Source organism: Perognathus longimembris, chromosome 1 (genome assembly GCF_023159225.1).
Source record: "Perognathus longimembris pacificus isolate PPM17 chromosome 1, ASM2315922v1, whole genome shotgun sequence".
In the NCBI taxonomy this organism is placed as follows: Eukaryota; Metazoa; Chordata; class Mammalia; order Rodentia; family Heteromyidae; genus Perognathus; species Perognathus longimembris.
The window spans coordinates 90,626,832-90,651,565 of NC_063161.1; the positions used below are offsets into that span (position 1 = coordinate 90,626,832).

Consider the following 24,734-nt stretch of genomic DNA (forward strand, 5'->3'; position numbering starts at 1 on the left):
TATAACTATTCTAAACATGGGAACTTATTTTATTTTATTTATGCTTTTAAGCTGAGATTGAACCCAAGGCCTCACTTTATGTTAAAAATGCATTCTTATCACCAAGCAACACCCCAGTGAGAGAGCATTTTTAAATACCCATTTCCTTTTGATTTTGTTGATTAAAAGGAATACTATTTTATGGCAGGATGTGGCAGTGAGTAGAACTATAGAGTAGTTTAATATTAACCTTGTGGAGAAAAAGGGAAAGCCTATGCAATAATGAAAAAATATTATATATAATAGCATTAAATATGGAAAATTTCATGTTCTTAAATGATGGTCTAGATCTTAACCCCTACCACTTTCAAATAGAAATTACTTTTCTTTTTTTAAATGTGTAGAGGCCTAAGCCTCTGCTTTGATTAGAAATTAATTTGAGTTTAGGGCTGGGAGTGTAGCTCAGTGTAGAGAACTTGCCTAGACATGATAAAGTCCTGCATTTAGTTCCTCAAAATAGAAGGAAATCATTTTAAGTTTAGATCAGTGATATAACATGAATTAAACGGATGAGAGCAAAATGAGAACGTGTTGATTCCAGAGAAGCAAATCCATGTATCTGTGAGAAGGAGAGCTCTGGTGTGATTCTCACATATACACCAAAGCATGGGAACAGGCAGTTTCCAGAAGTCTAGAATTCATGAGTTCATGATCTACCTTGTAGAGTATGTAACAAAAAGGTTTTCTTTTTTTTAAAACCATAAATTTGGGTAAATTATGAATTACGATTTTTTTCAAAACTAGTAAAGTGGTCTCTTAGGATTGCTTGATCACCAGTAGTAAGGAACATGTCCCATATTGCTCTTCAAAATATTTTAATATTGGTAAGTTATAGTTAAGAATTATAATCAAAGGAGAGCCCCCCTTTTTTTAAAAAAAAAAACTAGAAAACAAAAACAGAGGTTCTATGAAGGGAAGATCAATAACATTTGCCATTGAAGAAAGAATTCAGGTAAAAACAAATAGCACCACAATGAACTGCACTAAGGTGCTTATTCCTTGGAACTGAACACTCCCTCTGAAATATATTGCAACATATAAATGCAATTATTTAATGGTTAACATTTTGTTCATTCATCTACAGAAAATTGCATTCCTTCTGGTTCATTATATTGGACAAACATTCAAATTATAATGTTAGTTTATATTTTGTGAAAACAAAGGGAAGTGATATTTATGTCACCTTGGATATAAGAGACAAGCTTAAAAGGGCTTCATACCTCTTTTAAGACATTTAATTTACATTACTACTCCAGGAGTGTTTACATAGATGTATATTTCAATAAGAAATGTAAAAATCTTTAAAAACAAATCACAGCACTGGTAGCTGCTTTACACACTTAGGTCTTAGGATCATTAAGGTCAAACTATTACACTTAAGTATACTTTTTTTTTTTTTTTTTTGGCCAGTCCTGGGCCTTGGACTCAGGGCCTGAGCACTGTCCCTGGCTTCCTTTTTGCTCAAGGCTAGCACTCTGCCACTTGAGTCACAGCGCGACTTCTGGCCATTTTCTGTATATGTGGTGCTGGGAATCGAACCTAGGGCCTCATGTATACGAGGCAAGCTCTCTCACCACTAGGCCATATCCCCAGCCCTCAAGTATACTTTTAAAAAGACCGGAATGGCACATTAGAAAATGAAGAAAAAGAAGAATTAGAAAAAGAAGAGCCCTTTAAAAAAAACAGCTAAGTTTCAACCAAGTGCCAGTGGCTTATTCCTGTAATCAATCCTAACTACTCAGGAGGCCAAGATCTGAGGATTGTGGTTCTAAGTCAGCCTGGGCAAGGAAGTCTTTGAGACTCTTATCTCCAAATAACGCCCCCCCCCCAAAAAAAAAAAGCCATAGTGGAGCTGTGGCTCAAGTGGTGGAGCGCTAATCTTGAGCAAAAAAAAAAAGCTCAGAGACAGCACCCAGGTTCTGAGTTCAAGCCCTAGGACCGGTACCAAAAACAAACAAAAAACATGGAGTCTGATGGTAAAAGAATTTTGTAGTAGCATCATCCTCAACATTGAAGGTTTCTGTACACTTTGATTTTATGATTAGATTCTTAATTGTGTGTAGGATATGAACAAATGCAGCTTAGAGCCTTGTTTGCAGTTACTGTCACTAATTTAAGAGACACTGGATTCTGGAAATGTAAGATCTAGTTACTCAGCACTAACTTGAAAGTGCCAGGGTCTTTGCTGCCTCTGCAATGAGGTGGTTGTATACCTGTTGGTACCTGTTGTTCAGGCTGAGAAATGAGGTTTGGAGGGAGAGCTTCAGTGACTGCCTACGCCCTAGGTGACAGCACAAGGCAATGAGTGCTTGTGGAATTCAAATTCCTCTTGTCTCACCCAGACTCACTGCTTTTTTGCCTGAAGCTTAGTCTGCTTCATAAGTCAGTTTGTCTCCTTGGACAATGTCTGTGGGTTACTGCCTATTTTCTGTTTTGTAACATTGCCAAACGCATCATTTAAGACTATATATGTTTAAAAACTATAGGAGGTGGTAGCTTTTAAGCAAATGAGCAGGAACAGATGTCAGGTAGCAAGGGCTAAGTCATGTAGCAAACCTGTACATAGGGGAAGAAAAAGACTAGCTGTGATGAGTCATGGCTCCACCTGGGGTGTTCCCCGAGGGGCCTGTACCTTGGAGCTTGTGGGCTTTAGGGGTTCTTGTTAGCTTAATTATTTACCTTAATAACAGGTCCCTTATGCTTTTGTACTAATGCACACAGTGCTGGGGCTTGAACTGAGTCTTGCACTTCTAGAAGAGGGCTCTGCCACTTGGGCTACACTAGCCATTTTTGTTTCAGCTATTTTTCAGATAGTGTCTTGCAGTCTTAGAGCTTGATCCTCCTCCCTACACTCTCAGAATAGCTAGGGTGGATAGATTTGTACAGTCATGCTTAGCTTGTTTGTTGAAATAGACTCCAGTAACTTTTTGCTCAGTCTAGCCTTGGACTTTGCTCCTCCTGACATCTGCCTCTCAAGTGTCTAGTACTACAGGTATGAGACACCACACCCAGACCTCATGATCACTTATTTACTTGGAAGGGAGTAACACCTAATACTAAGATGATATGAATGTAGCTTTGATTAACAAGCAAAAATCACACAAGAACAAATCCCAACCAAGACAGGTAGATATCAGGTAGCTGGTTCTTTTTTGTTGTTTCAAAAAATGAAAGTAATGCAAACTAAAGTATGATATAATTTTGGGACATTTTGGAGTGTATGAAAAGAGAATCCCATTGGCCCTGAAGCTGAGCTAAGTTCACTGAGGTTGGATTTTGCTCCCTCCAGTAGATGCACATCCCTGTTGGTTTCTGCAGGAAGTAATGTTTACGTAATCCTAGTGTTGTAGAAGTAGATAAATAGTTTACTGGTTACCAAACAAGACATGGGGAACGTCAGTATAGCTACATAGAAAACAATATCTGAGGGAGAGAGGGGCTGGAAGTCTGTGGGAGGTTCGAGGGGCATGTCAAGGTGCTCATTTCCTTCTCTTGTGTCAGAAGGATGTCGAGTACTAATAGTAATGCTGTTGAAACAAAGCACAGAGACAACCAGTTGAAGAATTCAGAATATCAAGATAAAGCCAAGTAGGGAGGAAGTAGAGGTAAACTAGTGTGAATTAAGTAGGTTTGGAAGGCAGTAAGTTAGTAGAAAATGTGAGGGGTTGACAAATTAAGATGAAGTACAGCCTGATATTAAGCTGATAACCACAGAAAGACAGGATAACTAATAATAATGGAAGGAAATGGAAACAGGTAACAGACTGAGAGATGCTTCCTTAAAAAAAAAAAATACTGTTATGGCTCTGTTTCACAAAACTTAACCACAATGCATTATTTTAAAGTGATTTAAGAAGTGTTGGGGCAATTGTAGATGTACAGGGTCAGAGTACATCATAGACATTGCCAGACTTCTAGGGATTGCTATTGCCAATGATGGAAGGCTCTGGCTTCCAAAGAAATGGGAAAATGCTGAGTTGGGGTGAGGTGATAAATAATTCACACTCGATCCCTTTCAGGTATTTAAGTGGTTTTGTGGTTGGATCCTGATCAAAATGTGGCAAAAATCTTTAGGTATAAGAAATTAAACTTTTTTTTTTTTTATAAACCCTGCAACCTTTTCTTGCACATGCAATGTTGTGAAAGGGTTTCTGCTAGCAGAGTGTGTCCGGAAGCCTAGCTCAAGCTCTTGCTTCCTCAGGATCCAGCTTCCTGTTCTGGCATCCTACAATCTTCTGGAGTGGATGCTTATGTTACCTTTGTTTTCTCTGGTCTGAGGAGTGGCTGAGCGTCTGGACACCGACTTCCTCCCAGGAACTTCCTGAAAGGGGAAAACTTGACTTTTCGGTAGGAACACTCTAAATGTCTGTAGGTTGAACAATGACCGCAGCAATTGTTTTTCAAGAAGGGACTCAAGTTTTGTTTTGGCCTTAGGAAGTATAGATAGTTGTGTTCAGGGCGCCGCTGGGTGGGTGGTGAAGGAAGAGCATGGTGGGCTAGATGCACTTGGAGAGTGATCACTTGTTTGTGCTAGTTTGTTCTTAGCTTTCATCTATGGACATCGAAGCCCAGTGACGGGCTCAGCATGGGGAAGGACCTAACTTGAGGGCTTATACCATCAGTTCAGGGCAGCCTCATGGTTTTATGAATGGTTGCCTCCTTTTGCCTCGCCCTGGCGTAATTTTTAAACAATCCTATCTTTTAAAAGATGAGAAAAGGGGGGGGGGTGCTATGTGATCCCCACAGCAACTAGAATATCCTACCTAATAATCATAGCTGCAGATTTCTCTACCAGGAATTGACTTGCTGTTGATAAAGTGAAATACCTCTTGGATCCAGGTGGGTGATATGTATAGATTAAGCTGTTTGGGTGGGGCATCTGGCCAACATCTCTCACATCTCACTGAAGTTGCACTTGTTTCATTGTTGCTTTGAATGGGTAGCAGGGCTCTAGAGCTCAGAACACTCAGGTTTTTTGTGTTGGTTTTTTTTTGTCTTTTTCCTAAAAGAAATCAGGAATCCAGCTTTTATGTGAAAAGTCTTGAATTTTAAAAGGGAAAATTTTGTAACCACTCTCCAGAATTTAAATAAGATTCTTAAGTGGATAAACTCGCTGGGTTGCTTTGGGTTAGGACTTTTTTTTTTTTTTTTTTTTTTTTTGACGTAGGGTCTTGGTATACTGTCCAGACTTGCCTGGAACTCAGCTTTGTAGCCCAGACTGGCTTCAAACTCTTGATGCTCCTGCTTCTGAGTGCTGGGATTAGATGCATCTTACTACCACCATTTTTTTTGAACTCCTTCCTTCCTTTCTCTTTCTTTCTTTCTTTTCTTTCTTTTTTTTTTTTTTTTTTGTACTGGGAATTACACCTAGGACGTTGCACTTGCTAGGCAAGTGCTTTGCCACTGAGCTACTTGCCAGCCCTGATTATGGTACTCTTAAGTCCTAACCCCCAATTGTTTGATTGTTGAAAATAAATTGAGTACTTTTTATTCAGGTGTGTTTTCCAAAGCTCTTCATTTATATTTATATTTATATATATGCATATATGCCAGTGTGAATTAGAAATAGATGAAAAAGAGAAAGTCACAGTAACTTGAGAACAGTAAGTAGAGGCAGGCTGAAATGATCCACTTACATCTGTAAGTATCTTAGTGCATCTCCAACGGGATACTGAGTGATCCATCAACTTGTACATTACAGACCCCCTACTAGTCATTTCAATTTCTTTAGAAGAAACCATCCTACAGGGTCAGTTCTTCCTGACCCTGAGAATGGCATGGATCCTTCCAGAAGAACACACTGTATCATGAGGATAAGACCCTCACTATAGCTCAATGTTTATAGTCATTCCTTTGATTGGTTCCCATTAAAGGGCTCTTAACAGTGGAACAGGAAATGATATGGTTGAGGGTGCTGAACTGCAGGTAAAAGTCTCCTGTAGCCTAACTAGTTGGTGAGGAGCAGGATACAGTAGAAGATGGAGATAGGTAGGGAGATAGTTTGCCATAGCCCAGTCTCTGGAAGCATTCAGCCTAACTGTAATCCTAGTACCATCAGTTGATACAAGTGGGATCTTGGATAAATTGCTTTATTCTTTTAAACCTCTGTTTCCTCACCTGTTCATTGGGCTGGTTGTATAAAGTGATCACTCTCTTGTACAATTAAGAGTCTTCACTGATTCAGTTTGAATAAAAATGTGTAGTTAGTTCATTGTATCCACTAAGCATCTCATAAATATTTTCTATATGAATTAGAGCAATTTCTAGGACTAGGAACTTAATTGTCAAGATGGATAACATAAATCCAAGATTTATTTATTTTCAGTACTTCTAAATGTTTTTGTTTTTCACAATCCAAAATTTTATTCCACCTAATCCTTGGTTACCAAATATAAGTTGAATTACTATGTGGAGAATATTTTACAAAATTATATAAGACAGCTTCTTCAGGGAACTTTCATTTTGATCAGCCAGATAAATAACTTAAAGAACTTAGGAAATACCACCTAAAGGCTATATATTGAGAGAGTGCTTTTCACAGTGGGCTGACAATGAACTAAGGCTTTGTAGATGCGGGTAGATTTTTAGTCTGAATGATCCCAAACACAGTATAAGAATATTTTAAGTTATGCAACAAAGCACAATGAAGATTTACCTGAGTATTTTTGCATGTATCATTATGAGAACAATAAGCCATGCTTTGCCATGGGTAAATTATCTTATCATGGGTAATTTTGATTGGGCCATCATATGCATGTTTTATCATCACAGAAATTGCTCTTACCTGGCTTAGGGGTATATGTAGATGGAAATCTGTGTGAGCAGATGTGGTGCCTGGCAGCCTTGCCTCCTTAGCTAGAAGGGTGAGTCCTGAGAGCAAGAACTCCAGTGTCTTCCCCATTAGTGTTCCCCAGGCCTGCAGGAGTTAGGTGGCCTTTTCTGTGTCTCAGTTTTGCCATCTATCTATTGGATGTGATTGGACAAGTGTGGCTTCCACAGTGCTGTGAGGATTACATGAGTAGGTATCTTTTTGGTTCTTGGGATGGGGTTGGTCATGAAGTAAGCATTAGCATGGTAGTGGGTTGTTGTTTTTTTTATTTAATCATTGGTCTCTCTTAAAATGATCAATATTGAACAATTAAAGACAGATGTCTGGGCTTGAGCATGTGACCTGCAGTTTCAGAATTGTGCTGATAAGGACAGAAGCTCCAAACATCAGCTCTGTGGCTTGGAAGTGGGTAGAGGGGGCTTTGGGAGGGTCCTGGGAGCTACAACAGAACTGTTAAATATTATTGGTTTCATTTCTTGGTTTACATGGGAATCCAAACATTGGTATTCATAATACAAGAAAGTTGAATTTTACTGTAATGTGTTTTAATAGCTCAATAAGGACATTGCTCTATTTTCTTGTTTCTTGGGACTCTCTAGTACTGAGCATGAAAACAGAAAATGTGTTCACTGTGTCCTGCCTCGACCACTTGCCTCTGACTTGACTCTCAGCGTGCTCTTGAACTATCCTAATTTTTACTTTTCAAGTTTACAGTGGTTTTCCATGCACACTGGGCCTCCTTTTTGGGGGTTGCTGAAGTGGGTGGTAGAAGAAAGGAGGACATGAAGAGGACAGGAGAGCAACTCACAGGATGAGAGGGGAGGGGGATAGAGGGGAGGAGAGCCAGGTCTCTACCCACTTGTGTCTGAAAATGCCTGAATGATATCACGACTCTCTTTAGGAGCAGTTCATTTCATGTTTCGCTTAAAGAAAAATTCTTGGCTATTTTCACACATTTATCTTTATATAAAATTTAGATTCATTTCGTCAATTTCTAAAAACAACAACAACAACAAAAACCTTCCCATTGGTATTTTGAATGTGCTAAATATATAGATTGATTTTAAAGAAAATTTACACTTTACAATCCAAATATGTGCTATGTCTTTCTTTTCTTTCTTTTTTGAACGACTTCTCTTTTTCACCTCATAAGTGAAATTTTGTACTTTTATAGGTCCCACACATTTCCTGTTAAATTTATTTCCAGATATTTTAGATTTATTTTTTTTTACTGCTGTAGTGAATAGTCTAGCCTTAAATTTTATCTTGTAATTGGTATCTGCTAATTGCAGAAAAGCTGCTGATATTTGTGCATTTATATAAGTGAGCTTATAAAGCCCATTTACTAAATTGACTGAAAAGGAGAACTGACAATGCCTGCATTTGTTGTGTTCATGAATATAGAAAAAAAGACTGTGAAACTTGATTTCCAGTTCCATCTCTAAGGAGGCTGTAAAGTGTATTCTGGTCCTCTTTTTGTACTACCCTTTGCCGGGCACCTACTTCAGCGTTTACCTTGGTAATTCTTTGATAAATGTTTATAACTGATTCCTAGTCTCTTAATTCTATAGCAGTTTTTCAGTTGTTTCACTTTTTTAAAGAAAAACAACTACACTTCTCAATTAGTATTAATTCTAGTACTTCTAACTTATTTTTTAGTTTCTAGAATGTTACTGTGATATAATTTGCTGCTTTCTTATGACCTTGTCTACGCTGATAATTCTGTTTTCTTTATTATACTAGTTTGATAAAATTTAAATGAATATAAGCCATGTAGGAATTACCTGGTGCTTGAAGTTTTATCAGAACCAATTTGTAAAACTCGTTCTTTAATTGGTCTTTAATTCTTCCTTTTTTTATTTTATAGTGTACTAATAGTATAAGAAGAAAATTTAGAATGCAGCAAATGACCAGTAAGGAGACAAATGGTCTGATTTTCTACTTTGAAATGAAAATCACTTGCAAACATTCTATTTATTTTATGTCTTAAGTATTTTTCCTGTGTATGTACACACCCACACCCACATACACATACATGGACATACACACAGATATAGGTCATACGTTGTTTTAGGAAATAATTATCTTATCCTGTGTGTTATTTTGAATATTGTTTTCATAATTTTAATATATCAACATAATTTTCATGGGTTGCATAGTGTTTAATCCTGTGAATATATAATTATTTATTTAACTAGGTCTTTGTTCATGGATATTCCTATTCAGCTGGCTTTACTGTATAAAATGTTGAGTGATCATTCCTATACATCCACATCTGTTTTTAATTATCTAATTTTCTTCTTCTGGGGGCAAGTCCTACAGATGTAGTTACTGGATCTTTAGGTAATGAATATTTTAAAGTACACCTTTGGCCAGTTATCTTCCAGAAATATTCAATTTACAGAGGTAATCATTTCCCTTTAACTGATTGCTTCAAGAAAATAACCCAGTGATAGTTTAGCATGTGATAGTTTAGAACAGCACAGCATGGCTGGTCTTCCTGATTGGTGGATGGGGAAAAACATGAGCATTTCAGGCACTGAAGTTCCCTGGGTGATCTGACCAGTGGCATTACATGCAGTGGGTGCCTTGGGCAGTCAGTGGCTTATCACCTGGTCACCATTTCTACACTTTGTCCTTTGGCCAGCTGTCCAAGGGCTGAGGTATGTAACACTGATTGCCACCAGCTGCCTTGAGATTGCAGATGGAAAAGCCACAACTTTGAAGCAACACTTTTAAAGTCATTTTTTAAAAAATCAAAATAAAATTGTTTATATAAGGTTACCCGCCCCCTCCCCCCAAAGTTCAGCAAGCACAGAAGTATATACAGTGGAGATAGAAAATTTCGGTCTCCTTTTCTGGATACAACTTGGTATTTACTGCTCCAGGCTTTGGTTGGCTGCTTGTTTTCAGGACCCTCTGGTGGGAAGGTCTTATTGTATCTTCTGATCTACATTGCCATTGGCAGCAGGGGAACTGACCAGGACAGAAAGGGGGCTTTGATTGCTTCACTGTACTTAATTCTAACATTTCTCCAAGTAGCATGCTGTTTTATACTCTGGGAAATGGGAGAAAGTTTACTTAAGGTCAGTAGGTCAATGGGGAATAAATGGCAGAACTTAGATTTGGTATTACTTGTTTCCATTTCACACACCCCATCTATCTAAACTTGATAATGTGGTAGCCAATAGTTGCATATAAGTCTACATTTAATTAATTAGAGTAAAAAACTCATTTTTTCTATTTGAATAGCTAAACAGACACATGTGGCTAGTCATTATTAAAGAGTAGAGATAATCTGGTGTAGTGGCTCATACTTGTCATCCTAGCTATTCAGGATGTGGGTATTGTGAGGATCACTCTTCAAGGTTAGTTTAGGAAAAAATTTTGAAAGACCCCCATCTCAACCATTAAAACTGGGAACGATGGTGCAAGCCTGTCATCCTAGCTATGGAGAAATTATAAATAGGAAGATTATAGTCCAGTTTGGGAAAAAATGTGAGCCATTATTCAAAAAATAAGATGAAAAGGGCCGTACATGTTGCTGAAGTGGTAAAATGTGCCTGTCTTCCAAGTTCAGAGCTCTGGGTTTGAACTCTAGTACTGCCAAAACCAATCAAATTAAAAAAATAAAAAGAGGTATGGGTATTTCCAGGAACAATATTTTGATGGATCTGACAAAAACATTTAGAAGAAATTATCCCTCCCTTTTCCTCTGTGATTTTTTTTCTTCCCTACTGCACTTTCCAGACCACAGTGTATGTTGCAGGAATGTGCAGGTGTGTTGCAGCACAATGAGAGGAGGGCTTGGTTTTGATTATGTTGCCTTTGTAGATTCTAGGTACTTCTGACTGGTGTATACACTTGGCATTCATTCATTTGTTCATTTTTGAGACAATATCTTCCTATGTTACTCAATTTGGCCTTGAACTTGTGATATTTCTGCCTCTACCTCCTGAATACTGAGATGATAGATGTGTACACTGCACTTGACTTGCACTTAGCCTTTTCATAACAGTGAGTCAAACTGGGTGAAGATACTTGTGCCCAGAGCAGAGGTGATGCAAGTTGGTAGCTTGTAACTGAGCATCAGGTAGGGTTCAGGGGAGGGGTTTGTGCTTCTGTCAATTTTCATAATAGAGTTCTAACCTTTGGCCCATCTTGTGCCAGTGAGTGAGAGAAACAGGTACTAGATCTGTATGTCTGTGGAGTGCATCCTGAGACTGAAAACACTTCATTCCTTTTGTCTTGAAACTAGTCGGTGCTCAATATTGTCTGATGAAGGAATGATTCCTTCATGTGTTTAAAGAACTGCCCCGTATTTCCTGGAAAAGCCATAGGATTGAACTGTTGATAAGGCTGGTAAGTACGCTTGGATGCTTTCAGTGCTGCCAAAGCCCATGAAAACCATTTTCTATGTGATACTTAAAACTCTTAGTGTATTAGAACTCATACTGTATAGTTATATCTGTAATATGTTACTATCATCTCTCTTTGACTGCTCTTCACTGAATAGGGAATTGGATGTCTCATTTGTTTATTGCTTGTGGACATCTGTATCTGAGGACTTTTTTTTTTTTAACAAGATGACCTGAATTTTATTCTTCACTATCAGGAAATTGCAAATCGGCAGGCACATCAGGCTAATTATATAGTGAGGCAAGAGCTTAGGCAGTAAACAAGCTAATTCCTGAGTTTAAAGTGGAAACTTGGATGGTTGCATTAACTTTTAGTCCAGAAGAAATTCTTAAATTGTTGCTTTAGGACCCCGGATGGTAATTCGGGTGTGTTAGGAAATTACAGGGAACCACAGGAGTGTGAAATCATTAGGAGAGCCACAGTTGTATTTCCCACCTGCAGGTGGCTTGGCTAAAGGAAGGTTTGGAGGGGTTCAATAAGACTGAATGGGCTGCTTGACTGCTTTCTGGAGTTTCTGTGTCTCTTGGCAGTTATAAATAGGCAGCCTGGGGGCATGTGCAGATCAAGGGTGAGCCTTGAAGAGCAAATACATTTTAATTTCTTCTGGGAGAAGTGCAGTCCTACCATGATTCTTAGAAAATTATCTCATTTGGAGTAAGTGCTTGTGCTATGCAGTTGTATACCCCAGGGAGAAGAGTACTGTCCGTTAGGGACTGTGTATTTACAAAGGTGCATTTCTGGAGGGATCCCTCCCTAGGTGCTGTGCAAGTGGAACCAGCTTGCCCATGGGAGGTGATTTCTCATAAACTCTCTGCGAACACTGGTTCTGGAAGGCTTCCCGAGTTCTTCTTAAGAGGCACAGTATGTTAGTGTCTTTGCTTTGGCAACTGACATTGTCTTTCTGTCTTTCCTTTGGTTTGCTATACTTATGAAGATTAATTTGAAATGAAATGTAATTGGAGATGGCCAGACCTATTAGAAAAGAGCAGTGTTGTTGATTGGGAAATGGAAATCATTTGAGGTAGTGTCTGGGAAATACATTAAATACATCGAATGTCACTGCCTTGTCTAATAGCCTAATTTAAATTATGTTTTTCCTTTGCTATTACATTAGTTTGTTCCAGATAGACCTTGGAGTCAAAGAGGAAAGGAAGCATATGGTAAATGAACACTTAGTATCTTGATACATTTATTGTCATTTGTGTAAGAATTGGAAAGCTCGTAAAGGAAATCTTTAGTTTGGCTCCTCTTGCATTTCATCTTTTGAATTTAGTGGTTCATTTATTGTACAGGGACTTAATTTCATCAGAAGCATTCCCCAAATCAGCTATACTATGCAAACAAAACTGTTTGTTTTTTTGGTTTCTGTTTCTCTAGAGTTCTTTTATCACATAGGGTTCCACAGGATTCCACACGTTCCAGGACTCAGGGTTCTGATTCTATTCTGTGCTTATTTTCATCTGTTGGACTTTTCCTTTTAGATATTATAGTTTAAATCAAAAAGCATATGTTCTTTTCTCTTTTCTTCATGTTCATTTTTTTCTACATTATTGAGCAAGTAGAACAGAATTAGTTTAGCTTAAAAAGAAAAAAAAAACATCCTGTCTGCTAATTCTAGCATCCTTGTCTCTCAGGGTCTGACTTTATTAAATTTCCTTGTAGTTATCACTCATGTTTCCTCATTTCTTCATTTGCCTAATAGCTATGAACAGGATGCCAGACATTGTGAATCTTATGTCCTGGGCTGTAGGAATTACTGCATTCCTTTAAATAGTGATGGATATTTTTTGACATGTAGATACTTTACTAGGGATCTATTTGGTAGTTTTTAAGCTTTGTTAGAGTTTAAAGTAGCTTCTGTTGGGTTGTTTGTAGATTTTACTACTGTGGCTGATAACACTGAAAACTCAGTAGGAATGGGGATGTGAAGACAAGTGTTTTCTCAGTCATTTTCAAAAGGCCTATGGAGTTACATCCTGCTTGTTCTGAGAAGCAGAAGGTTCAATCAAGCCTCTCTCTAAAGAGTTTTCTCTTTGTGTAGCTCTTTCCTACAGCATCCTGACATGCAGATTCTGCTATTTGAGCTTCCTTGAATTCCAGACTATTTTCTCAACCCAGCTAGATCATGGATTCTGCTGTTTTGGATTTTCCTTGTCATAGTGCTGTATAGAAACTGCTTCTGGGCTGGGCACCAGTGTCTTATGCCTGTCATCCTAGCTACTCAGGAGGCTGAGATCTGGGGATCACAGCTTGAAACCAGCTCAGGCAGGAAAATCTATGAGTGAGATTCTTACCTCCAATTAACTGCCAGAAAACCTCAAGTGGAACTGTGGCTTAACTTGGTAAAGTACTTGTCTGGAGCAAAAAAGCTCAGCGACAGCATCCAGGCCCTGAGTTTAAGCCCCATGGCTGACAAAAAAGAAAGAAAGAAAGGAAGGAAGGAAGGACAGAAGGATGGAAGGAAGGAAGGAAGGAAGGAAGGAAGGAAGGAAGGAAGGAAGGAAGGAAGGAAGGGAGGGGTGGGTATCTGGGGGCAATCATAGTTTACCTTATTTATTTGATTGATTGTCAGTCCCAGGGTTTGAACTCAGGAGGGCCTGAGCACCGTCCCTGGCTTCTTTTTCTCAAGGCTATCACTCTACCACTTAAGCTACAGTGCCACTTCTGGCTTTTTTTGTTTATGTGGTGCGGAGGAACTGAACCCAGGGCTTCACGCGTGCTAGGCAAGCACTCTACCACTAAGCCACATTCCCAGCCCCAGCTGACCTTATTTTTATCCCTGTGCTGCTCATTGTCTGATTTCTTAAAATGAAATATGCATTCCCCATTGTTTGTTTTTCATTGTCTTGTAAATTATTGAATATGAATTCAAACTCTAGTACTAGTCTAAAAAGTTTGCCTTTATTATTTAATATTAAATATAACACATTACTTTAAAGGAAAGAACAATTTAAATTTTGTTCTCCTTGTTGGAATCAGACCTACTTTTGTTTGTTGGAATCTGAATTATGTGTTTCAAATATGAAGTATATTAGAGTTATTTCATACGGAGAATATTCGTATGTATCTTTCAAGAAATTATTACTTGTCCAAAATGAATTTTCAGCTTCCTGTGCTCATTAGCCTCTAAAGTGAAAGATAGCCATGACAGCCAGTAATCCTAGCTACTTGGGTGGCTGGGCTCTGAGATTATAGTTCAAAGCCAGCCTAGACAGAAAAGTCTTCAGTTAACCAGCAAATGAAGGGAGGTAGATGTCTTTTCTTAAAATTTTTATTGTCAAACTGTTGTACAGAGAGGTTACAGTTTCATACGTTAGGCGTTGGATACATTTCTTTTTTTTTTTTTTTGGCCAGTCCCGGGCCTTGGACTCAGGGCCTGAGCACTGTCCCTGGCTTCTTCCCGCTCAAGGCTAGCACTCTGCCACTTGAGCCACAGCGCCGCTTCTGGCCGTTTTCTGTATATGTGGTGCTGGGGAATCGAACCCAGGGCCTCGTGTATCCGAGGCAGGCACGCTTGCCACTAGGCCATATCCCCAGCCCTGGATACATTTCTTGTACTGTTTGTTACCTCCTCCCTCATTCCCCCTTCCCGGTAGATGTCTTTTTCATGGTAGTGCTAGGTGTGAAAAAAAGAGCTAAGTGAGAGCTTGAGGACGAATTCAAGCTTTGGTGACAGTGTGCATGCAGGCATGTGCACACGCGTATGCGCACGCACACACACACACACACACACACAAAGCCTTGAAAAACATGGGAAAGAAAATGAATAAGAAACTTCTTATTTTGCTACTTAAGTGGTAGTAAAGGGTATGTTCATGTAATAGACAAAAATGACAAGTTAGAGTCCCTGTGAACTCAATTTTGCTCTGTTACTAAGTCTTTCGGAAACAAGAGATTATATTAGTCAGGCACTGGTGGCTCCTGCCTGTAATCTTAGCTAGTCAGGAGGCTAAGATCTCAAGATCTCGGTGTGAAGCCAGCCTAGGCAGAAAAGTCCATGAGACCCTTATCTCCAACTAACCACTCAGAAACTGTAAGTGGCACTGTGGCTCAAAGTGGTAGAGTGCTAGCTTTGAGAGGAAAAAAAAAAAAAGCTCAGGGCCCTGAGTTCAATCCCTATGACTGACCCCCTTCTCCCCCCAAAAGAAGGTGATATTGACTATACAGTCAAATTTTTTTATTAATCATATTTGCATTTCTTTTTTCAAGACAAGTTTCATACTTGTGATCCTCCTGCCTCATCCTCTTATTTGTGTATTCTTCTTGGTCTATCATTGAGCCTGGGCCCTAGCATTGACTGTCTTGTGAGTTAACAAATGGCTCCCTTTGTGAGTATGCCTTTCATAGGCAGACCCAAAGATCCAGAGCTCTGCTATCTACCACATTGCTCTCTTTAGAGTGTTCATGGATTATGTCAATGTTTTACTGCTCTACTATCATCCCAGGCTGGTGCCAAGCTCCTAAGGACAATCCTTGTACTCTAGAGTTCATGGAAATAAATAACTAGTCCTACTTCTCTCTAACTTGTCTTTTTGTTTCTTCCTGAGAAAACCACATTCAAGGCTCTGGCCAACACTTCCCCCTGGCTCCCTCTGCCTCCTGTCTGACCCAGTGTGGCCATGCATGCTGTGACCTTATGCAATGTGGCTTTGTGGTGTGTTATGTTACCTTATCTTGGGTTACAAATTGTGTTTTCACCATACCTAAATAAAAACAAAGTACAGTCACATTTAAAAATATAATAGAAAATTATACTCAAAAGTATTAAAATTCATTTCTTGGAATAATTGGTAAACCAAATGCATTAATTAAGGTGAAGTTAAGGTCTGAAGTAGAAAAAGAAAGGTTATCTTTCATAACCAACTATTATCAGTGCATTTGAAAATTTCTTGCTGCTGCTTATTTATTTATTTATTTTAAATTGCTAGTCCTGGGGCTTGAGCTCAGGCCCTGAGCAATGTCCCTGGCTTCTTTTTGCTCAAGGCTAGCACTCAAAGCTAGCCCTCTACCACTTGAGCCACAGCACCACTTCCTGGCCTCTTCTGTATATGTGGTGCTGAGGAATGGAACCCAGAGCTTCATACTTGGTAGGCAAGCACTGGACCACTAGGCCACATTCCCAGCCCCAATTTCTTGTTTCTTTTGAGGCCATTGAAAGAGAAGGAAATACAAAGAACAGAAAATATGAAGAGAAAGATTTGTCAAGATAGCATGATGATTCTATGGAGCCTGTTACATGCAACTAACATTTTCTCAACCCTGAGGACAAACAAAACTAAAGCTGCATCATTCTCCTCTCTAATACCTAGAAGGCTCAAGATAATTATTACATTCTAATTGACTTAGTAGTTTCTGTTACGCCTGTGTTAATAAAAAAGAAACCCAGCTCCCCTGGATAAGAGGCAAAGCATCTATTTTTCAGCCACCTTTTGTCCTGCTTTTGTAGGGTGGAGGCTACATGTTGGTCCCCTTGCCTCCACCCTTTATGTTTTAACTAGCCAGGGCTTTGAGGCACAGGCTGAAGCCACACCATTTCCAGATTTGCAATGCTACCTCTTCTTCGTGTCTGAGTCTTAGTATATGCTAACTTTCCAAAGATTTGTAGTAGGAAAATTAATAAGCAGCAATTATTTAGAGAATGACTACTAAAACTTTTTATGCTTTTTTAAAAACATTTTTGAAATACAAATTATTGTGCAGAACAGGAAAATAACCTTAGTAATAATAGAAATAAGGAATAAAGAAATAAGTGAAAGAAATACGCTGTACTATAATGTTTTGGCAAAAATATTGCAAACTGTGCTGTTTCTTCAAAATTTATTTTATTCAGATTAAAATGTGCAAGTTGTACTAAATTAGTGGAATTATTTCTATAAATTAATTTGTGTTTTGTGGAGATTTTGATTGTCACGTAATATTTAGAAATGAATTTTACACAATCTCTAAGTATGAAGGAAAAGTCATATTTAGAAAATGAGGTTAAAACAAATGTGTGTGTGTGTGTGTGTGTGTGTGTGTGTGTGTGTGTGTGTGTGTGTGTGTCTTAGGGCTTGAATTCAGGGCATGGGCACTGCCCTTGACTTTTTTTGCTCAGGATTTATACCCTATCACTTGAGCCATAGCTCAAGATTAGAGTCTCACAGACTTTTCTGCCCAGGTTGGCTTTGAACCATGATCCAAAACTCTCAGCCTTCTGAATAGCTAGTTTTACAAAATGATTTTTGCATTAGCATGTTACCAGAAGCAAAGGAAATACTTTATTACAGACTAAAAGTTGGGAAACTTCAATGAAGCAAAGGAATTTGGAGTGACAGAATAATAATGTGAATAGAACTGTAAGTTTTTACAAAGTAAATTTATTGTTATAAGCAGGATCTCTTTGTAAAGAATCACCTGGTAAATTGATTAAATAGTGAGTGGCTGGGTCTATTCTGCTGAATGATTCTCTTGCAAGTATTTGTGTACCACTCCTTCAAAGTACACCACACCTTTGAAAAACAATGATATAAGGCTAGTATTACATACATAATAAAATGTTCAGTTCTTTATTTCTCTTTGAGTTAACTTTTAGTACTAAGCACTGAAAACAGCCTGGGGTATCTCTAAGGTGAGCAAAGGAAGATGATCATAGAATGGATGGAGTTGCTAACTGCTAGTCTTTGGGCACATTTTGTTTAGCATCCATTCCTCCTTAGATTGGGTTGACCACAGTCCCCACTGCTTCCCTTTGTCCTGTACTGCATTTATGGCTTCCTGCAGTTGCTTCCCTGGCCTGCTTGCTAATGGCATTAGATTGTAACTGACCTCAGAGGACCTTCCTGAAAGACATCTGGGCCATGAAATGATGACCCAGTTAAAAACTATACAAACTATATCCCTAGCCTTAACAAATATTTTCAACTAAGGTAATTCCTTGAAGAAAATCTCTTTGTCTTACAGAGAATAATTTTGACATTGTGTCAATTTCATTATGTTCAAAAGAAGCCCTAAAATTTCCATATTAGTGAATAGGACAAAGTAATTTACAATATTGCACAAGCAGAAAGCTATTTATTATTCTCTCAGCAGTGTTTTTTTACTTGGGGCTATAGGTGTACTTTTCTTTTTTTATTTGATCAGTTGTTTAAAACTAATTTTTATTCTTTTTGTATTGGTAGTAGTATACAATAGAGACATAGCCCATAACTGATAAGTCATCATAGAAAAATTAGATTGAGCATGTTGCTTGAAGGTCTGGTTCTTAAAGAAGTTTTGAGAAATAATAAATAAGTAACATTGGCCTCTATTTGCTGATGATCTACTATATTCAGATGTCAACCTTAACTGTGTGTGTGTGTGTGTGTGTGTGTGTGTGTGTGTGTGTGTGTGTGTGTGTCAGTCTTGGGGCTTGAACTTAGGGCCTGAACTCTGTCCCTGAGCTTCTTTGCTCAAGGCCAATGCTCTACCACTTGAACCAAAGCTCTGCTTCTGGCTTTTTGGGTAGTTAACTGGAGATAAAAAGTGTTACAGGCATTCCTGCTGTGTCTGGCTTCGAACCATGATCCTCAGATCTCAGCTTCCTGAGTAGCTAAGATTGCAGACCTGAACCAGTGCCAGGCAGTATTTGTGCCTTTAACTCTCCTTAGAAGTTTATCAGTTAATAGCTACTCTACCGTTTCTGATGTTCAGAACTGATGTTCCGAAATGTTATGTAATTTACCTACATTGCCTTTATAAAGACTAGTTTGGTTTTACAAATATTTCAAAGCAGTTATATAATATTTAATATAGTCATATAATAATAGTCATATAATATAGTCATATAATCATAATATAGTCATATAATATTTGATTTGATAAGAACATGCCTGCTGATTAAAAATAGCTTTTCTTTAAAATGCCACACTACAGAAGTTGCTTCAAGATGAGTATGTCTCACGTGTAGGCACTGTGCCCACTCTGATATTTAGGACAGGGACCTGCCTACACATACCCTTGCTCTCTTCTCATTCAAATTGTTTCAGGGCATGAGCTCTCAGTTGAGTCCTTCTAATAGGTGCAGGATAATACTGCTCCTCCTTCATTCTCTGATTCTAGTGACCAGCTAAATGCCATATGAAATAAGATGGTTTCCTGGGGCTGGAGCCTCCTTCCTTATCTCTACAGCTTTCAGACACCTGACCTTTTTTTCACTCAGGTTACTCATGAAATCCGCTGCCTCTGTGAATCTGACCTAGTTGGAAAAGAACAAGTGAATTCCCCATGCTCTATTGCTGCCCTTAGAGCATTCATTTCTCATTAACTGCTTCCCATGCAAGAGTGCTTGTGTCCCTTTTCATGTGCAGTACAAATGGTTACACACTGCATACCCCTAGAGACAGGGGCATGAGCTATATCTGTCATGGATATTATTATTATTTATTATTATATACTGCTGCTGGCATTTATTTCTGTCATTCTGTTCTCATTAGCTATCACCCTCTTTTTGAGTGCTTCTAGTTGTTCTCTTCTATGTTAGTAATACCCAGTGCAGTTGCCTGTACTTATAACCATGCATGTAACTTGATCACATTGTGATTTGAAAACACTGTCTTTCTGGGCATGACTTTTTTTTTTTTTATCATTTTCTTGTTTCGTCACATTCTACTGCAGTTCAGTTGTTACAGAAGTTTTGCCCACATTCTTTATAGAAGGAATGTCCTGGAGCCCCAGCAGTGCATAAGTAGGGCTCTGCTTTAGTGTTGAATACAGTTTGCTTATGCAGGGATGGGCCCACTACTTCCATGCCCTAGTGGCTATTAAGTTCTTTTCCTTTGGCTGACAGTTGAGTGAAAGGGCATTTCCCCTCCTTCCCCTGCCTAAGGCTCTCACCCTTGAGGAGAGGATGGAAAGCAGAATTCAGGATGCTGAGACCTCATAACAGGGCAACGTTAATTCAAAAGGGTTACAGTGGTCTTCTCCTAAGGTGTATGGCTTCAAATGTTAAAAGATTCATGTAGTAAAAGGAAGATGTTAATCTTCTGGAGTCTGAAACCGCTTTCTTAGCTCTTCCTACATTTCCATGACATGCAAAAGGAAACTAGGCATTTATAGCGTGTGGCAGGATTGTGACAGGGTCAGAGTTTGGATATCTAGGGATTTAAATTTCTCCCTTCCCCTCTCCTCCTCTTCCTTCCCCTCCCCTCCTTCCTTTTTCCAGTTCTGGGGCTTGGGACTCAGGGCCTGAGTGCTGGCTTCTTTTTGCCCAAGGCTAGCCCCTCTACCTCTTGAGCCACAGCACCACTTCTGGCCTTTTCTATATATATGTGGTGCTGAGGAATCCAACCCAGGGCATCATGCGTGCTAGTCAGGCAGTCTACCACTAGGCCACATTCCCAGACCGGAATTTAAATTTCTACATGTAGTTAAGTTACCTTTTAGTAGTTACCTTCCAATTCCCTCCCTCTCTTTAGGGACTGTACATTTCTGCTTTAATTTTTTAGTATGGTAAGCTTAAGATAGAATGATAGTGGATTTCTGTGTAAAGTAGTAAGATTATCTAACTTTTCATTAGTGTTAAATGGTTATTAGTTAACATACACAAAAATTGTTAGAACAAGGCCTGGTAAGTAGGAAGTCCTAAACACAAATACTGCTAAATAATGAAAAAAGAAACTGTTGTAAGAAATACTTTCACATGTAGCTTTCAGTTTTATGGGTATTTCCCTATGCATGTATCCACTGAAGATTAGGAGAAATCTCCCTGGCAGATGGTAGTCTTTAATGGAAACATGATTTCTGTCAATGTGTCAAATAGCTGGAGGTGATAGGAATTTAGGCAAATCTTGGCTGGAGCTCTACCACTCAAGCCAAGCCCCTAACTCTTTAGGGAAATTATAAAACAATTCTGAGAACTTTAGATAAAGTTATTGCTAGAGAGTACTTGAGGTCCTGAAAACCAAAGATCATAAGTTTAGACCTAATGTTCTTAAAGGTTTACAGTACCTCTAAAGAGTTTATATTAATCTGTAACATTCACCTAAGAGATTTAAAGTGATAATTTAAATCTTGCCATATTTGTACAAGTCAAACTTTTAATAAGCCTCTTCAAAAATTCTTGGTTTACCAAATTTTGTGTTAATAGAGCTTAATGTTTTACTATTACTTATTCATTTTCTATTTAAGCAGAAACAGTGTAGTATTTTATGTAGCGATGCTTAGATGCGGTTATATGACTTTCTTTCATGCTGTAGTATATTCTACCAAACCTCTCCTTTCCCAGAATGTACCTGCTACATTCTGAACACAAAAGTGTTGCCAGTGTAAAGTGTGTCAACTCTCATCTTAAACCATTTCAAGCTTATTTCCAGCCAGTTTGTATTTGGTGCTTAGTGTAGAAGAGACCTGGTCTAATAGAAATCAAGCAATGATGAAGAACAAATTTAATGAGAATTGAGCTGGTTATCCAGGATGTGAACCTGGGGATTCTTTCTAGGTTCCATTGTCACCTTTCTTAGATGAGCTTTGTCACTATGGTAGTGATAACTTTTCAGCTTCATAGCAGCAATGTGGCAAGAATCAGGAGACCTTGATGCTAGGCCTGCTTCTGCCTGGCATGTGGATAGTCTCTTAAAAGCTCTGTACCTTAGCTTACGTGCCTTTAATAAAGACAGGTTTGAGGTCAAGGATCCTGAAAGCCTTTTGTAGCTCTGGGATCCTAATTTTGTGTCCCTTGGGTTCTAACATTCTTAGAATGTGGCACACTTTCTCAGGTCTGATCTGAATTAATTAGGATTTGACGTTAAGCCATTTCTCCCTTCTCTAGTATTATTCTCTTACTTTATCATGCACTGAGGTGTTTCTGAAACACAAGCCTAAAAGTCATCATTCTGTCAGTTCTGTTCCTTAACCCTTTTGTGGTATACTAGGTTGTCATGGCCATATTAACATGCCCTTCTTTGCCTTGATACTTACTGTGTGAAAGAAGGCTATCCATTACCTAGAACTCTTTACTATTTGACAAGTGGTTAAGCTGAGCAAATTAAGGGGAGAAGACAAAATATTTTAGGAAAGATAGAAATCAGGTTCAAGTGCACCTTTCAGTGAAACTCAGCAGACTCTTGACTTAGTGATGATTTTACCATTTCCTTATAGCCCTTGCAAGTCTAGAACAAAACAGGGCTTTTTGAGATCACATGTTAAACCAAGGCACTATTATTTGGATCTCACCTCTTCTCCCAAAGGCCCATGTGTTGAATCTATAAAAGGCTGGGCTAAGTGGAAGGAAGCTAGGTCACTCTCCCTTCCCCTCTTTTATCTTTCCTTCTCTGTCTCTTCTCTCCTAGCCATTAGGAGGTGAGCAGCTTTTCTCCCTTGTATGCTTCCTGTCTTCCCCAAATGACAGAATTAACAGGCCATGAATTGAAACCTTGATACTCCCCGACAACACAAAACTTTCTTCCTTTAGATTGATTTGTCTCAGGTATTTTGTCACAGTGAGGGAATGCTAACACATAAGGTGATAAGGATGAAAGATCATGATGTGTTTTCCAAAGACATTTAACCTTTTTCTGGAAGAAAGCATAACTGTTTTGTGCCATTCAGGTAAGTGGGATATGATGTACTTGTAACCTGATTTTTTAAATTTATTCGAATAGAGAATGATACATTGAGGTTTCACTGTGAAACAACTTAATAGGTGTTTCTTAATAGTTGGGGACAGTAAACTCCATGGGGCAAGTTGGGTTTTAAGTGAAGGTCTGGGATAGTCGACTTTAATTGCAGTTATTTGGTCAATCTCATTGCTAGCTGGCTATATTTGATTTAATTCCTTAGTTTTGATAGCCACAACATTTAGTATCTGTCTAAACACTGGCAGATTAAATACCATAAGAGGTTTACTTAACAAAGCAGTAACAGATGAACTATCTGTTCTTTTATTTTTGTTTTAAGAAAGAAGAGAAGCCCTGCTGCTGGGTCAGAGTGTGCAGGGACTCATTGCATAGTAGTGCTCACTCTGAGGCCTTTCCCCAGACCCTTATCGCAGTTTCTTATTCCAGCTCACCCCTTTTAGTTGGGTGTACTATAAGGCTGCCCTCTGCCCTATGTTAGAATGTCTTCTGAGAAAGTTCAGATGTGCCAGTGTACCTCTTCTCTGTGTAATGTTTCTAATCAAATTTACACCATTTGAGTGTTGCCTTAAAAACATTGAACTAGTTTCAAAGCAAACAGATCATTTTCTTCATATCATAAACACCCAAAGATGATTTTGTTGGGAGACAGCAGGGAATAATTGGGGGTTCATGTACTTTGATGAACACTGGAGTCATCTCAAGAACCTGTAAAAGTACACCTGGCCCAATACCTCCTGGGGCCCATCGCAGACTGGTAGGGGGCACCTGTCAGACCCGAAGTTTAGTAATGACAGTCCTTACCTAACCTCTAGGAACATCTATTTATTCCCCTTTGAAATGTTAGCAATGATTGTCACTGGTCAGCTTCATTCCCCCATGCTTATGTTTGTTGTTGTTGTTGTTGTTGTTTTTGTGCCAGTCCTGAGGCTTGAACTCTGGTCCCTGAGCTGTTTTTTCAAGGCTAGCATTCTACCACTTGAGCCACAGTGCCACTTTAGGCTTTTTCTGTTTATGTGGTACTGAGGAATCAAACCCAGGGTTTCATGCATGCTAGGCAAGCACTCTACCACAAACCTACATTCCTACCCCCTGTTTACTTTTTCTAATGAAGACATGGTGAAGTCTTCATTAGGAGACTTTAGACTAGAAAGCCTTTTCTGTGTCTTTCTCAATACTGTCTGGAATCAATTTTTTAACTGCTATTTTCAAGTAATTACTTATTTTGGTTATGATTTCTACCATCATCCCCCAGCTTTGGTGGACCTATTGGTGCTAAGCAAAAGAGAAGGTCTTTTGAATTTAATGATTGTGCTTTTGAGTGAAACCAACATAGAACAGGTGAAGCAAATAACATCATAGTCTGGACATCAATGTGAGCTCCTATCCTGTTCTGCCACTTCTGACCATGAAATACATTTTGTCATGGTTAAGATCTGTTTCATAGAAGCTGGTTGGGGAGTTTTGCCCTGAGTCTCTTCAGTAATTAGCACGCATTTTCTAAATGGCAGCTTCATCCGTTCTGTGGGTCAGCAGGGCTCACTTCATTCAGGCCACCACTGAGGCCATCCGGCAGTTTTGGTTCCTTATGCTCTGTGTGACCTACTGTGACTGCTGTTCTCTCAGTATTTCTTATATTGAAAATCATCCTCATTTTCTTAGAAAAGGGATCAGCCACTTTCTTCCTGACTTCCTTTATGCCAACTTTTGTCACTGTGGTGCTGCTCAAAGAGCCAGAAGGTGTAAAACCAATTTTTTAAGTTAAGAAAACTCCAGTAGTGAATTAAAGATCAGATTTGCTCATTTTGATAGGGTTCTCAGAAATGTACTTCAGATTTCTCTGCTTTCCCCTTGAAAGT

The 24,734-nt window shown here is 38.8% G+C and overlaps 1 protein-coding gene across 1 annotated transcript in view; it reads left to right on the forward strand.

Annotated features, from left to right (window-relative positions):
- Gnaq (G protein subunit alpha q) overlaps positions 1–24,734 on the forward strand; it is a 271,646-nt gene that overhangs the window by 49,169 nt on the left and 197,743 nt on the right. The gene's annotated exons all lie outside the window — the stretch shown is intronic.